This window comes from Pan troglodytes, chromosome 15 (assembly GCF_028858775.2).
Source record: "Pan troglodytes isolate AG18354 chromosome 15, NHGRI_mPanTro3-v2.0_pri, whole genome shotgun sequence".
Taxonomy (NCBI): domain Eukaryota; kingdom Metazoa; phylum Chordata; class Mammalia; order Primates; family Hominidae; genus Pan; species Pan troglodytes.
Window position 1 is genome coordinate 28,290,693 of NC_072413.2, and position 14,494 is coordinate 28,305,186.

At 40.5% G+C, this 14,494-nt stretch overlaps 1 long non-coding RNA gene across 1 annotated transcript in view; it reads right to left on the reverse strand.

Moving 5' to 3' along the window:
• The window catches only part of LOC134808281 (uncharacterized), a 229,124-nt gene that overhangs the window by 114,113 nt on the left and 100,517 nt on the right, over window positions 1–14,494 (reverse strand). The window contains exon 2 of the long non-coding RNA XR_010150899.1: window positions 3,467–3,544. This is a non-coding gene — a long non-coding RNA (uncharacterized LOC134808281). The remainder of the gene's footprint in view (window positions 1–3,466; window positions 3,545–14,494) is intronic.

The window sequence follows — 14,494 nt, forward strand, 5'->3', positions numbered from 1 at the left end:
TGTAATAAAAGCCACCTATGACAAACCCACTGAATGGGGAAAAATTGAAAGCATTCCCTCGGAGAACTGGAACAAGACAAAGATGCCCACTCTCACCACTCCTCTTCAACATAGTACGGGAAGTCTTAGCAACAGCAATCAGACAAGAGAAAGAAATAAAAGCCATCTAAATCAGTAAAGAGGAAGTCAAACTGTCACTGTCTGCTGGTAACATGATCGTTTACCTCAAAAACCCTCAAGACTCCTCCAGAAAGCTCCTAGAACTGATAAAAGAATTCAGCAAAGCTTCTGGATACAAGATTAATGTACAAAAACCAGTAGCTCTTCTATATGCCAACAGTGACCAAGTGGAGAATCAAATCAAGACCTCAACCCATTTTACAATAGCTGCTAAAATAAAATAAATAAAATACTTATGAATATACCTAACCAAGGAGGTGAAAGACCTCTACAAGGAAAACTACAAAACACTGCTGAAAGAAATCACAGACAACACAAACAAATGGAAACACATGCTCATGGATGGGCAGAATTAATATTGTGAAAATGCCCATACGGCCAAAAACAATCTACAAATTCAACACAATTCCCATCAAAATACCACCATCATTCTTCATAGAATTAGAAAAATAATTCTAAACTTCATACGGAACCACCCCACCCCCACAAAAAAAGCCCTCACAGCCAAAGCAAGACTAAGTAAAAAGAACAAATTTGGAGGCATCACACTACCTGATTTCAAGCTATACTATAAGGCCATAGTCACCAAAACAGCATGGTACTGGTATAAAAATAGGCACATAGACCAATGGAACAGAATAGAGAATCCAGAAATAAACCCAAATGCTTACAGTCAACTGATCTTCGACAAAGCAAACACAAACATAAGTGGGGAAAGGACACCCTTTTCAACAAATGGTGCTGGGATAATTGGCTAGCTACATGTAGGAGAATGAAACTGCATCCTCATCTCTCACCTTATACAAAAATCAACTCAAGGTGGATTAAGGGCTTAAATCTAAGACCTGAAACTATAAAAATTTTAGGAGATGACATTGGAAAAACCCTTCTAGACATTGGCTTAGGCAAAGATTTCATGACCAAGATCCCAAAAGCTAATGCAATAAAAACAAAGATAAATAGCTGGGACTTAATTAAATTGCTACTCTGTTTGAAATAATCTGCCTTGCACTCTTTGCTGACAGCTGTAGGTGATAGAATTGGCATGAACAGGATCATGGGACATAGGGAGCTTTTTCCTCACCAAAAAGGGGAAACTTGAATGCTGATGGGACTGCTGGAAAAGATCCCTTCACTATCAACAAGTAGCCACCTGCAATTTTTAGTGTCCCTGCAATGGGTAGGTCTCTCTCTGGCATCTCTGAGCACCTCACCTTCCCCACCCTGCCTCAGGCAATGCTTTCCTCTCCCTCTCTCTCTGTGTGCAAACTGGTTGAATGGTAAAAATCACTGTTTATCTCCTCTGCAAAGTTTTAATTAATTGGAAAAAGGATTTGCGAAACTAGTCTTAAGCTATAACAAATCTGTTGTACTTTGTGCTATTGTATTAGTCCATTTTCACGCTGCTGATAAAGACATACTTGAGACTGGGAAGAAAAAGAGCACTTACAGTTCCACATGGCTGGGAAAGCCTCAGAATCATGACAGAAGGTGAAAGGTACTTTTTACATCATGTCAGCAAGAGAAAATCAGGAAGAAGCAAAAGCAGAAACCCGTGATAAACCCATCAGATCTCGTGAGGCTTATTCACTATCACCAGAATAGCATGGGAAAGACCAACCCCCATGATTAAATTATATCCCCCTGGGTCTCCCAGAATTCCCACATATTGTGGGAATTCTGGGAGATACAATTCGAGTTCATATTTGTATGGGGACACAGCCAAACCATATTATTCTGCCCCTGACCCCTCCAATCTTATGTCCTCACATTTCAAAACCAATCATGCCTTCCCAACAGGCCCCCAAAATCTTAACTCATTTCAGTAGTAACCCAAAAGTCCCTTCTGCCTATGAGCCTGTAAAATAAAAAACAAGCTAGTTACTTCCTAGATACCATGGGGGTACAGGTATTGGGTAAATACAGCCATTCCAAATGGAAGAAATTGGCCAAAACAACGGAGTTACAGGGCCCTTGCAAGTCTGGAATCCAGCAGGACAGCCAGATTTTAAAGCATCAGAATGATCTCCTTTGACCCCAGGTCTCACATCCAGGTCAAGCTGATGCAACAGGTGGGTTCCCATGGTGTTGGGCAGCTTCGGCCCTGTGACTTTGTAGGGTACAGCCTCCCTCCTGGCTGCTTTCACGGACTGGCGTTGAGTGTCTGTGGCTTTTCCAGGTGCACAGTGCAAGCTGTTGGTGTATCTACACTTCTGGAGTCTGGAGGATGGTGACCCTCTTCTCACAGCTCCTCTAGGCAGTGCCCTAGTAGGAACTCTGTGTGGGGGCTCCAACCCTACATTCCCCTTCCGCACTCCCCTCTCCATGAGGAGCCTGCCCCTGCAGCAAACTTTTCCCTGGGCAACCAGGCATTTCCATACATCTGAAGTCTTCTGAAATCTGAGGTTTCCAAACCTCAGTTATTGACTTCTGTTCACCCACAGGCTCAACAACATGTGGAAACTGCCAAGGCTTGAGGCTTCCACTTGGAGCGGCTGGGACACAGGGTACTAAGTCCCTAGGCTGCACACAGCATGAGGACCCTGGGGCCAGCCCACAAAATAACTTTTTCCTCCTGGTCTCTGGCCTGCTATGGGAGAGGCTGCCGTGAAAGTCTCTGACATGGCCTGGAGACATTTTCCCCATGGTCTTGGGGAGTCACATTAGGTTCCTTGCCACTTATGCAAATTTCTGCAGCTGTCTTGAATTTTTCCTTAAAAAATGGGTTTTTCTATTCTAATACATGGTCAGGCTGCAAATTTTTGAACTTTTATGCTCTGTTTCCCTTTTAAAATGGAATGCTTTTAACAGCACCCAAGTTCCCTCTTGAATGCTTTGCTGCTTAGAAATTTCTTCTGCCAGATACCCTAAATCATATCTCTCAAGTTCAAAGTTTCACAAATTTCTAGGGCAGGGGCAAAATGTCACCAGTCTCTTTGTTAAAACATAACAAAAGCCACCTTTGCTCCAGTTCCCAACAGCTCCCCATCTCCATCTGAGACCACCTCAGCCTGGACCTTATTGTTCATATCGCTATCAACATTTTTGTCAAAGCCATTCAACAAGTCTCTAGGAGGTTCCAAACTTGGTCACATTTTCCTGTCTTCTTCTGAGCCTTCCAAACTGTTCCAACTGTTCAAACTGGGTAACTGCCTTCCAAAGTTTTGGGTATGTTTTCAGCAACACCCCACTCTACTGGTACCAATTTACTGAATTAGCCTGTTTTCACACTGCTGATAAAGATGTACCTGAGACTGGGAAGAAAAAGAGGTTTAATTGGACTTACAGTTCCACATGGCTGGGGAGGGCTCAGAATCATGGTGAGAGGTGAAAGGCACTTCTTACATCATGGCAGCAAGAGAAACTGGGGAAGAAGCAAAAGCAGAAACCCCTGATAAACCCATCATATCTCATGAGACTTATTCACTATCACAAGAATAGCACGGAAAAGACAGAACGCAGGATCCAATTACCTCCCCCTGGGTCCCTCCCACAACACGTAGCAATTCTGGGAGATACAATTCAAGTTCAGATTTGAATGGGGACACATCCTTATTTTGGTCCTCCAGTTAAAGTAGGGACTTATGGAGGTTAGGTAATTAACAGAGTTTTAGCTCAGGTCCAACTTACAGTGGATCCAGTGGGTCCTTGGACTCATCCTGTGGTCATTTCCCTAGTGCCAGAATGCATAACTGGCATAGACACACTTAGCAGCAGCTGGAAGAATCCCTACATTGGCTCCCTGACTGGTAGGGTGAGGGCTGTTATGGTGGGAAAGGCCAAATAGAAGCCATTAGAGCTGCCTCTACCTAGAATAACAGTAAATCAAAAACAATATTGCACCCTTGGAGGGATTGCAGAGATTAGTGCCAACATCAAAGACTTGAAAGACACAGGGGTAGTTATTCCCACCATATCCCCATTCAACTCTCCTATTTGGCCTGTGCAGAAGACAGATGGATCTTGGATAATGACAATGGATTATCATAAGTGTAACCAAGTGGTGACTCCAATTGCAGCTGCTGTACCAGATGTGGTTTTATTGCTTGAGCAAATTAACACATCTCTTGGTACCTGGTATGCAGCCATTGATTTAGCAAATGCCTTTTTCTCTATGCATGTCCATAAGGCCCACCAGAAGCAATTTGCATTTGGCTGGCAAGGCCAGGAATATACCTTCACTGTCCTATCTCAGGGGTATATCAACTCTCCAGCTTTGTGTCATAATCTTGTTCAGAGAGATCTTGATCACTTTTCACTTCCACAAGATATCACACTATTCCATTACATTGATGACATTATGTTGATTGGATCCAGTGAGCAAAATGTAGTAAACACACTGAACTTATTGGTGAGACATTTGTGTGCCAGGAGATGGAAAATGAATCCAACTAAAATTCAGGGCCTTCTAGCTTAGTAAAATTTCTAGGGGTCCAATGGTGTGGGGCCTGTTGAGATATTCCTTCTAAGGGGAAGGATAAGTTGTGGCATTTGGCCCCTCCTACAACCAAGAAAGAGGCATAATGCCTAGTGGGCCTCTTTGGATTTTGCAGGCAACACATTCCTCATTTTAGTGTGTTACTCTGGCCCATTTATTGAGTGACTGGAAAGGCTTGAGTGGGGTCCACAACAAGAGAAGGCTCTGCAACAGGTCCAGGCTGCTAGGCAAGCTGCTCTGCCACTTGGGCCATATGACCCAGCAGATCCAATGGAGCTTGAAGTCAGAGGTAAATAGGGATGCTATTTGGAGCCTTGGTAGGCCTTCATAGATGAATCACAGCAGAGGCCTCTAGGATTTTGGAGCAAGGCTCTGCCATCTTCTGCATATAACTACTCTCCTATTAAGAGACAGCTCTTGGCCTGTCACTGGGCTTTGGTAGTAATTGGACGTTTGACTGTGGGTCATCAAGTCACCATATGACCTAAACTGCCTATCATGAACTGGGTGCCTTCTGACCTATCTAGCCATGAAGTGGGGCATGCACAGCAGCATTCCATCATCAGATGGAAGTGATATATATGTGATCAGGCTCAAGCAGGACCTGATAGCACAAGTAAGTTACATGAGGAAGTGGCTCAAATGCCCATGTTCCCCACTCCTGCCACCCTGCCTTCTTTCCCCCAGCCTGCACCAGTGGCCTCATGGAGAGTTCCCTATGATCAATTGACAGAGGAAGAGAAGACTAGGGCCTGGTTCACAGATGGTTCTGCACAATATGCAGGCAACACCTGAAAGGGGACAGCTGTAGCACTACAGCCCCTATCTAGGACATCCCTGAAGGACAGTAGAGAAGAGAAATCTTCCCAGTGGACAGAACTCAGACAGTGCACCTGGTTGTGTACTTTGATTGGAAGGAGAAATAGCCAGATGTGTGATTATATACTGATTCATGAGCTGTATTCACTGGTTTGGCTGGAAGGTCAGGGACTTTGAAGAAGCATGATTGGAAAATTGGTGACAAAGAAATTTGGGAAGAGCTATGTGGATGGACCTCTTTGAGTGGTCAAAAACTGAAGATACTTGTATTTCATGTGAGTGCTCACGAACAGGTGACCTCAGCAGAGGAGGATTTTAATAATCAAGTGGATAGGATGATTCGTTCCATGGACACCACTCAGCCTCTTTCCCTAGTCACCCCTGTCATCACCCAATGGGCCCATTAACAAAATGGCCATGGTAGTAGGAATGGAGGTTACGCATGAGCTCAGCAACATGGACTTTCACTCACCAAGGCTGACCTGGCTATGGCCACCACTGAATGCCCAATTTGCCAGCAGCAGCAGAGACCAACAACTGAGTCCTTGATATGGCACAATTCCTTGGGGTGTTTAGCCAGCCATTTGGTGGCAGGTTGATTATACTGGACCTCTTGCATCATGGAAAAGGTGGCTGTTTGTCCTCACCAGAATAAATGCTTATTCTGGATATGGGTTTGCATATCTTGCATGCAATGCTTCTGCCAAGACTGCCATCTGTGAACTCACAGAATGCCTTATCCACAGTCATGGTATTCCACACAGCATTGCCTCTGACCAAGGCACTCACTTTATGGCTAAATAAATGCAGCAGTGGGCTCATGCTCATGGAATTCACTGGTCTTACCATGTTGCCCATCAACCTGAAGCAGCTGGATTGATAGAATGGTGGAACGGTCTTTTGAAGTCACAATTACAACGCCAACTAGGTGACAATACTTTGCAGGGCTGGGACAAAGTTCTCCAGAAGGCTGTGTATGCTCTGAATCAATGTCCAATATATGGTACTGTTTCTTGAATAGGATTCATGGGTCCAGGAATCAAGGGGTGGAAGTGGAAGTAGCACCACTCACCATCACCTCTAGTGACCCACAGGCAAAATTTTTGCTTCCTGTTCCTGTGACATTAGGTTCTGTTGGCCTAGATATCTGATCTCCATAGGGAGGAATGCTACCACCAGGAGACACAACAATGATTCCATTAAACTGGAAGTTAAGATAGCCACCTGGACACTTTGGGCTCCTCCTACCTCTCAGTCAACAGGCTAAGAAGGGAGCTACAGTGTTGGCTGGAGTGATTGACCCAGAATATCAAGATGAAATCAGTCTACTTCTCCACAATGGAGGTAAGAAAGAGTATGCGTGGAATTCAGGAGATCCTTTAGGACATCTCTTAGTATTACCATGCCCTGTGATTAAGGTCAATGGGAAACTACAACAGTCCAATCCAGGCAGGACTACAAATGGCCCAGACCCTTCGGGAAAGAAGGTTTGGGTCACTCCACTAGGTAAAAAACCATGACCTGCTGAGGTGCTTGCTGAAGGCAAAGGGAATACAGAATGGGTGGTAGAAGAAGGGAGTCATCAGTACCAGCTATGGCCACGTGACAAGTTGCAGAAACGAGGACTGTAATTGTCATGAATATTTCCTACTTATTTTGTTAAGAATTTGTTTGTGCATGTATACACTCGTACTAAGAAAATGGCTTCATTTTATTTCCTTTTTCCTTTATCATGTGACATAAGATTTATTGACTTCATATCAGCATTTCAGTGTTGTTAATTTTATGAAAGAGCATTTAGGTTAAGGATTAGTATGCTTCTGGTTGTACGAAGGATAGCCATATTATGTAAGGCATAATTATGACCTTATTATTGTCTTCATTTGAAGATTATGCATGATTTCAAGAGCTGTATAGGGGTTCAAATGGACAAGGAGTGGACTTGTGATGGTTAATATTGTCAACTTGATTGGATTGAAGGATGCAAAGTATTGTTCCTGGGTATATCTGTGAGGGTGTTGCCAAAAGAGATTAACATTTGAGTCAGTGGACTCGGAGAGACAGACCAATCCTCAATCGGGTGGGCACCATCTAATCAGCTTCCAGCACAGCTAGAATAAAGCAGGCAGAAGTTGGAAGGACTTGACTTGCTAAGTCTTCAGGCCTTCATTTTTCTCCCATGCTGGGTGCTTCCTGCTCTTGAACATCAGATTTCAAGTTCTTCAGCTTTTGGACTCTTGGACTTACACCAGTGGTTTTCCAGGGTCCCTTGGGCCTTTGGCCACAGACTGAAGGCTGCACTGTCGGCTTCCCTACTTTTGAGGTTTTGGGACAAGGACTGATCCACCTTTGGCTTCCTTGCTCTTCAACTTGTAGATGGCGTATCATGGGACTTTACCTTTTGATCATGTGAGTCAATTTTCCTAATAAACTCCCCTTTTTATATACATATATCCTATTAGTTCTGTCCCTTTAGAGAATCCTGACTAATACAGGCATTAACATTCATTCTTTATAAAAGCAGTGTGGTAATTAATAAAAACCTAAGCTTAGAGTTTTTCTTTTAGAAATAAAGAAAATAGGAAAATTGAAATTTTAAATAGATATAAAAGTTATTTAGGATTTTGATTATTTTATTTCCATGTCATATCTAAGGTTCTCCATCAGTGCCATGTTCTCCTTGGATCCTTTCATCATTTATTTCAGGAGGAATACAGAGCATGAACCAGAAAGTATGACACCTTCCCCCCATCTTCTTGCTTATTTTATAAGATTTCTGGCATCTTACATTGCAAAACAGACAAAAAACATCAAGAGAAAATGTATTAAAAGTCAATATTTAATGTCAATTATAGCAAAGTTTAAAGGACTCTACTCTAAGTCATTGATTCATTTGAAATGAAGCGGGAAACTTGGGAAGCTATATTTATTGTTACTAGTTTTGTATTTTGTACTAGTTAGCCAGAGAAAAATAATGCAAAATGTTGTATGTTGCTTGATTTTTTTCTATTTCACAAATGACTGAAATAATTCTTTGTAAACATTTTTTAAAATATTTTTAAAAATTCTAAAAACCAGTAAAGTCTAATTAGAAAAATATTAAGTAAAAAGCAGTATTTCCTCTTCTTGAGCTTTATTAAAGCAGAGATTCCTTAACTATAACCAACTTTGTCAAGGAAATATTTATTTTAAATAAATATATTACATCCTAAATACAGCAAGGCAATAGATGTATCAGAGTGAATTAAAAAGTGGCACATTCTTGGGCTTCCCCCTGGCAGTTATATTTTTGGCTTTGCCCTCTGTGAGTGATGGAATAATTTCTAGTCTTTACAGAGATTTTTTTTAAAGTCACAAAAGTCAGAAAGGTTATTTCATATGTAGTGAGGAAATTATGTGTATCATCATAGAGTCTAGCCAGGAAACAGAAACCACCTGAGTAGTTAAAGAGACTTTAATGGAGAAAATTGATTCCCTGGGTGATGAAAGAGCTGAGAAACCAAAGAGAGGACAGTGGGCCAATGGAAAGATCCCAAACAGCAGGAAGCCAACCTGACCCATGACTGAAGGGATAAAGAGTGAACGCAGTGTTACTGGCACTAGTGGAAGCTGGAACCATAGCTGGTTTGCCTGCCAAGAACTGGATTCATAAAGCTGTTGGAAGGCAGGGGAAGAAAAGAGATACCCTGGCTTCTTCCACCCCACCACTTCCTCCATAATCTATTTGAAGCCACTGAGCCTGGGAAACACAGCCGCAGAGGTTGGTGTCCCTTGATGCAGAGCAAGGGGAAGGCAGGGAAAGGATGAGAGGGCAAACAGGTCCAGAATGTTTTTATCATGGAATTGCCTACTAAAGTAGAAAAGATGTGAGGGAGTCAGGGAGGGGCTGGTGTTGAAGAAAGGCAACGTGGAATGAATCTGGCCATCTATGTTTTGGTAGAGGACATGAAATGGACCTGTTAGTTTTGTTTACTCTTTTGTAAGAGAAGAATCAACATATATTGGACTGAGATGAGCTATTCTGCTTCTTGATTTTGTATTACATACTAGATTTATCAATGCTACTATCATCTTACATTTTTAGTTAGACACCTTGGGGCAGGGACCATAATCTGCATCTGTTTTACCACAAACTTTTAGTATCCCAGTATGATGTCATGATATTCTAGTGGTGTGTATACACATAACGTACAAACACACACTTTTAAATAACAGAGACATGATAGAATATAAAATGTGATGGCTACAGGAATCAGTGATGCAAATTCTGAAACATAAGTAGCAACCTAATGTTCTGTGAGAGCGTAAAATTCCAACCTATTCATCAAGACACTTTTAATAAAATAACGACTTCTATGGCTTGATGGGAGACCTATTACAATGAGGTCAGATTTTGCTTCCCAAACTATTTTGGTCAAGAGGCCACATGTTAGCCACTGATGGATTTGCTGAAGCCAACAGAAAGAAGTTGAACAGGAGACAGGAGAGTGTCTGACTAAAGTAGATCATGAGTGAGGGTAGCAAAGGGATCTTTAGGGCCTCTGGGAAACACCAGCTAGTTCCTGTTCACTGAAGTTCAGGAATGAACTGTGCAAAACCATTAAGGGTATATTATTACCCTTCATCTGATCTTGACAAGAGAATTTTTGGTGATAAAAAAAGAAAAAAGACAGACTGATTAAGCTGCATCTGGGTTAACTTTCCTAAATAGCAAGTTGGCAGACAGCCTGGAAACAATGTAAATTCTGCTTCATTAAAATTAAAATCACAGTTGATTTTTTTTCTACCTAGCTGGCTATTGGGAAATAAAATGTCAAGGGTTGCATGGTTTATGTAAAAGATAACACATAGTAAACCTGCACAAAAATTCCTATAGATGGGACTGGAGGCAACCATGTAAACTCTGTAGAAGAATGGGTAGATGAGAGGAACAGCGACAAGTGCTGGCCCCCTCCAGCAGTCCTGTATACTCATGAAATGATGTTCTAAAAAGGTCAAGAAAAGAGGTTTGCTAATAAGCTTTTTTTTTTGGAAAGGAAAATAACAGCTGACTTGTATATTAAATAATTAAATAAACATAATACAGTTTTCATTGACCAAAAATTGGCACATAAGAGTTTTTTTCTCCCACGATGAAACTTGAAACTCAAGGGAGCACTTTGCAAGAAAAATGACAATGTAATATTTTCTCTATCAACTTTGAATAAAAGCCAAATAAATAAAGTCACAACGTGTGTCTACGGCATCAAATGTATATTGATTAACTCTTTCTAGAAAAAGCCTAAAGGCAAAAAAAAACAGTCAAAATTGACTGTGTTTTAGGTCAATGTATCCAGTAATATTCTGGGATGAAGTCAAGATAGGAAAATTTTGAAGATGAGTTCATGAGAGAAAGGTAAAATGTGTTTATTTAGTATATGCAAATAAAAATGTCTAATACGTAGTTAAAATATAGGATTGGCTCGTTCTTTTTCATGGTATTTCAGAGGGAAGTACCACTTCAGAGTGAACATTAATGTTTCCCTCTCAGTCACTAGCTGCTAGAAACGCACTGAAATGGACAGTGAACACAAACCTCATACCTTTTATGAGAAGCGTATGGCCATAAGCAGAATGTCTTGACCCATGGCTGTGTTTGCTGCTACTAAGTAAGGAGTGTTCCTATCACATGCCAAGGAGAACCGGAGAAAGTACAAATATATTTGAGGTTGCATTGTGGATGTCAATTTGAGTGCTCTTAATTTGGTTATTGTAAAAAAAAAAAAAGTCGGAAGAGAGAAGGATATTCTTGGACTGACTGATAATACTATGCCTCATCACCTAGGGCCCAAAAGAGCTAGCAGAATCTGCTAAGTTTTCAAATATCTCTAAAAAGCTGATACCTACCATAGGTTGTGAGAAAGTCCCTAAACAAAGAAGGTAAGGAACTCAGGACCAGACTGCCCAGGATTCAGCATCCTGTTATTCCATGTGTCCTGCATCACAAAACATCCACATATTGCTCTGAAGACACAGCTTGCTAAGAAAAATAAGTAAGAGGCTGCAGAATATGCTAAACTTTTGACCAAGAGAATGGGAAACCAAAGAGAAATGCCAGGAACAGGTCCCTGAGAAGCCGAGGCTGTTCTCTCTGAGAGCTTCTACCCTGACCTTGAATCCAGTAAAAAATAAGATTTTCTAAGAGTAGCAAATAAATAAGATCAGATTATTTTTAAAATGAAAAACACAGGAAGTTTAGGTAAACGTCAGTAGTAAAAATGTAGGTTTTTTTTTTCAAACACAAATATCATAATTAAGGTTAAAGGATAAAGAATGGGAAAAGAGGTTAATGGCACATATAAGAGAGGATTATCTTTCAGTAAGCTTCTACAAGTTAATAAGAAAAAGACAAAGACTATGATACAGGAACTCCACAGTGGTATAAATAAAAATGACCAATAACACCATGAAAAGATGTTCAGTCCCCTAGCAGCCAAGGGTATGGATATTGAAAGCATTTTATACCTTTCAAGTTAGCAAAACAAAAATGTAATTTGATACTGTATAGACAAGTTCAAGTGGCCATATGTCACTTGAACTAGGCTTGCTTGAGTAGCATTTCTTGGGGAATACTCAGGTGGCAGGAGCAATAGCAGGTGCTGTGGGGCACTACAGAGCAGCCTAGTAGAGCTTAACTCTCAGGTCTGGAAAAAGACTCAGATCTTTGGGCCATGATGCTTTTATGTTGCGGGATTAGGGAAACATTAACTTCATCCCAGGACGCGGGGCAGGTGGGCGTTAAATGCCAGGATTCAACAGCAAGGTGATATGGAGAACCATTGTTAGAGCTTTAAGCTGATAGTTTGGTGTTCTTGTTTGGGAATAATGTCAGCCCCTTTCTTGGGAATTAGGTAGGAGAGATATAAGCCTCACACTTAGAGCTGCACATTGTGGTAAGTTAGCAAAGAATTCACCCCATCCACCTTCATGGCTGTGGAAGCATTGGCCTCTCAGCTGGCATGATGGGGTGAGGAAATAGGGACCAAGCTTTGAGACTGACAGGTATTGATTGCCTTAAACAAAGACTGTATAGCCAATTTCCATGGGGCCTTGCAGAAGTCCACGTCTCTCTTCAGAAAGCCAGAATATAGGGGAATTTAACTTGGACAAATTAATCCTTATTTCTCACAAGGGTTAGCAAGAGTATGGAGGCCATGCTAGTCCCATACAACACAAACAGGGGTTTTAAATTTTACAGCTGTTTTGGGAGTGAAGAGAACTACTCCCTAGTCTCAGACAATATTCCAAGGAGATTGCAGACTCCAAAGAGGAATAACTACAATTTTCCTACTCTCCAGAGATCTCCAGAGGTCACGTTTAAAGTATGATTTTAAAAAGCTGTAGAGTTACATTGGCCTGAGGGACTGTGTGGCTTGCACAATGGACATTTCAGTAAAAACTAGCGGAGACGGATAACCAATGTCCACAGGATCACCAGAATACCTTCCAACTTGTTTATAATATTAGATCCCTGGTGCAACCTTGGAATGGAAGAGATTCAATAACAACAGATAATGTTGCCCAATAGCCCAATGGGAAGGAGAACTGAGCTGAGTCTGAAAAAAATCAAGAACTGCTTTATTTCTTATACAAAAAATACAAGTTAAATTCCAAGAAAATGTTATTTTACTTTATCTTTTGACACATTGTGTCCCATTCTGGAGGAATGAATATAATTTTATGATTTGCTAATGTGTCATACTGGCCATGAGCATTCAAAGTGAAACCAACCAGGTTTCAAATTACTCTACAATTGAGTGACTGAGATATGATTTTTAATCTTTTAAGACTTCATTTCTACGAGTATAAAATAGAGATTATCTATTAGTTTAATTAATCATTAAGATTAGTGAGACAATGTTTATAAAGCTTTTGGCACAGTGCTCCTAATCAGTGGGACTTTAAGAGTACTTTAAGGGCAATATTCCTATTATAGAAGACTGAGAAAACAGAAGAAAGGGGGAAAGAACACCAAAAACTCGATTACTCCAGCATAGTGCAATCTTTTGGACAATTTACTTTTACAGTGGAATTTTTACTTTTGGGGATTGTTTTGTTGTAGTTGTGCCAGTTTTCGTGAGGGTAGAGACTATGAACCTCAGCACTTAATCAGTGAAAAAAAATATTGCGTGAATGAGTCAGTCAATACATTGGAGCTAATCTGCGGGGTTTTTTTCCCCACTTTTTCATTTTATAATAAAATGCTAGAAATTTTCAAATAGACACGAATGTTCTTTAAAAAAGATTTTTTATGTAATTTTCAACCAATCAAGATTTTCATTTTAAGTTGTCTACACTATTACTTCAAAATATCCCAAAAGTGTGATTAGGCAGCCTCAAATATGTGAAGATTATTTCTCAACTCATTTTAAAGCACTCAATCTTCAAGTATTTCATTATTATTCCTAATATGTGTAAATACAGGTAAATTTTTACATGAATTTTACTGAGAATCAAATTGCTTTCTATATATGAAAAGTCAATTTCTCCTTTCTGTCTCTTTAAAAATAATATGGCAATATACATGTGGAATTGCTAGCTTACTTAAGATTCTTCAAATCGATGTTTTTTCTCCAAGAATTTTCTAATAGTCTCTCAAATCCCAATAAAATTATTTCTTTAGCAAGAGGCAAATCATTGCTTTCCATTATGTTTTTGTACTTTCCTCGGTAGAGTTTATTTCCTTCTTGTTGTTAGTAAGAGAATGACTCAAAAGCAGCTCATGTCACTTATCTCCTGGCTCAGTATTCATTTGCAATTTCTGTGATGTGGACAAGAGAATTCTGACTAATTTAAAACATACAATATATATAAACTGAATCTAGGGGAATTAGGGCAATCTCTAGAAGACATGCTTGGCCTCTGATGGGAATATCTGCAGCTGCTGACCCATCTCTTGCCACTCTTTTTCTTCTCCTCTCACACATACCCTGACTAAATCTTTCCACAGCAACCAGTCAGGCTTTCTTCTCCTTCCTCTGGATTAATAATTACTTTGCACCCCAGTGAGATTCATTT